At 39.8% G+C, this 2876-nt stretch overlaps 1 long non-coding RNA gene across 1 annotated transcript; it reads left to right on the top strand.

Annotated features, from left to right (window-relative positions):
- Positions 1-2160: 2160 nt before the first annotated feature.
- LOC137186793 (uncharacterized) lies at positions 2161-2671 on the top strand. Its single transcript, XR_010929107.1, has 2 exons — positions 2161-2274; positions 2443-2671. It is a non-coding gene; the product is annotated as an uncharacterized lncRNA (long non-coding RNA).
- The last annotated feature ends 205 nt before the right edge of the window (positions 2672-2876 follow it).

The raw sequence follows: 2876 nt of genomic DNA, 5'->3' as shown, positions 1-2876 counted from the left end.
CTAAAAGAGAGTGAATATTGGACTCACATTCACCAGGTGGACAGAAACGTGACTCCAAATGAATGATCGTATTGCTCCTTAACTGTTGGATGCGGAAATAATCAACTGTTTGCTATCAATTTCAAGATATCAACTTAAAAGCTGATGATATGTCAGTGTTGTGTTCACTGTTTTGTTTTTTTTTCCATTGCCCCTAAGTGGCCAAACAAATCAGTTAATGCAGGTTTAAGGTTAGGATGAGGTAAAGAAGTTCAACTTTCTAACAAAGTGACTCCATGTGCTTTTAGCATTTTGTGAAGCAATTCTTGCTAAAAAGCTGTTATATAAGTTTGCTTGATGTGGGATGTAAACATGCCTCTTGAGCTGTTTTGCTTTCTTTTCATTAAGTGTTAATTAGACTTATATAGTGTTGAAATTAACAAGTTTTTACTGAAAAGATACTCAAATGAACGTCTGACAGTAGCAGAAACAAAGAGTTTTATTTAGTATGGCAAGTAGTTCTAAAGACTACAATACCCATCAGCCTCAGCAGCCTGGTGCTCCAAATTACCTAACATTGTCTTGAAAATGAATTGGATTGTAATTTTCTAGGGCGCCCAGAATAACTCTTCCTGCTTTGCAACAACAACTACAAAGACAATGAGAGGTAGATGATTTGTTTTATACTATGTTTAAGTATAGATGTAGCAAAATATCTATATCCAACATAGGATAAAGCTGAAACAATAGTACCTATGCAGAGGGTATATATATCCCACAACGTTTTATATTCAGATACCCGCGATACATTAATCAATAACTTCAAAACAAAGATAATAACCAACAAAAACGAGGCTCCACGATGTTACAAGGACTTCAATTGTCTGTTAACTTTTCATGTCGGCTTTCATTGTTAAAGAGCAGATGTTCCAGTAGTATGCACTGTCTGTCTTGTTGGAACTGAATATTTACACACAGCAAATAGAAAGAAACAACACTTACTATTCAGGATTCATGATCGGCAAGGTCGCTCCAGGTGACACAACAAAATCAAAAATCCCTGAAACTGAATCCTGGACCTGAAAGAAGCCTGATTATCTCTGAGTCTGTGATGTTGTACGCTGTTTTGTTGTGCCTTTCTGTTTGTGTGTGTGTGTATGTGTGTGTATCTGTCCTTTTTTGGAGGGCAAATAGCAGAATAAGCCGGAGCTACCGACCTCGCGAGCTGACTGATGAGCTGACTGGTTCAGATGCATCATTTATTAATAAAGACTCGGCTCAGGTTACACCGGGGACAGCACCTGGAACCAAGACACACTTGCACACGCACACAGACACACACACACACTGCATTACTGAATATAATCTCTAAACAAAACTTAACCTTCAGCTCATTTCTTTACATTCTGGTGATATATTTGTGTGTCTGTCCTTGCAGTGGTTTTTTATGAGTTGCACCACACTGTGTTTCTCGCTCTTCACTGACATCACCTCACAATGTCATGTCACTGGACCCACTGCTACTCTGAAACTCCCAACAACAGGAAACAGTTCTACTGAAACCACCCGAGAAACTATAAATAAGACAACAAACGCAGATCAGCTGATTCACATGAGTCTTTGATCACAGAGCAACCTGGTGGAAAAGCAGTCTAACCATTTAATCACAATATGTCTGGCCAGGTACCTTTTTAAAGCAGACATATTCTGAATATTCCCAGGTCTATGTTTATATCCTTGGGCTCTACTGGAATATCCTCGCATGATTTACAGTTAAAAAACTCCTTATTTATTGTATACTGGCCCTTTATGCAGCCTCTCAGTTCAGCCTCTGCCTGAAAGTAGCCTGTAATAAAATGTAAAATGCATTTGTTAAAGTAGTTGTTGAGCTGTAAATATGTACCATTGTAGCCACTAGAAAAAAAAGACAGATGCCGCTCTACTGGTGGGGGGCCTGGTGCAGAGCTGCCCACTAATTAAGAGAATAGAGGGTGGTACCTCCTCAGAAATCAGTCCCCAAACTGCTTGGGAGCAATATGTACAAGGTATTGTCTACTGCTTTTCCTCCACAGGTATCAGGCTCTCAATGGTAATAACTAACAGTGGGCCTATATTTTTCAGTGAGTGGGGACATAATATACCTGCTGGATCTCCCCCCACTCAAGATGCTGAAGTATGTGTGAGTATGTAACATCTGCAGTGTTCATCTATCTGCAGGGAGATGGCGCCAGCACATCTAGGGCCCTTGATGATGAGGCGGAGGAGGCAATATCTGCAGACACAGAAATGCCAGAGGTAAGGTGTGAAATGTTACGGATGTATCTGCATTCTACAAATTATGTATAACCATACACCTTGCCGCAGGACGTGACTAGAACAAGGAGTTCGTCAGCAAGGAATGAAGTAAACAACTATTCATATTACTGTTACCAGCCACTCTCTAACACATTGTCTCTTTCACAGGATGTCCGTTTGATTTACAAGCACCATCTGCTCCTCAGCATTGAAAACCAGAAACTGAGCATGGAATACAAAAAGCTGAAGTTAAAGTTGGAAATAAAGAAACTGGAGAGGGATGGAAGTATACATTTAAACACAGCAGAAAGCCATGGTTTGGACTGTATTTAATGTTTGTTTTTTTGTCTTCACAGCTTGAATAAAATGAGTGAATTAATAAATAAGTTCAACACAACTTAGGCACACTTTTCCTTCTGAAGTTGTACATGCTACACTTCTAAATAAAAGGGATCACTCTAAAACTAAGGTGACCATAAATAAAATGGGGATCAACTGAAATAGGTATTCCTGTAAAGGTTCCTCACTCTTCTTCCATCCATGGGTTCCTGAAGGGCTGGGTCAGTGTCTTTCCATTGCTCCTCCAGCAACATTACGGGGAG

This window comes from Thunnus thynnus, chromosome 7 (genome assembly GCF_963924715.1).
Source record: "Thunnus thynnus chromosome 7, fThuThy2.1, whole genome shotgun sequence".
NCBI classification, from domain to species: Eukaryota; Metazoa; Chordata; class Actinopteri; order Scombriformes; family Scombridae; genus Thunnus; species Thunnus thynnus.
The sequence above is the reverse complement of the archived record's forward strand: the minus strand, read 5'-3'. Positions and strand labels throughout refer to the sequence as shown.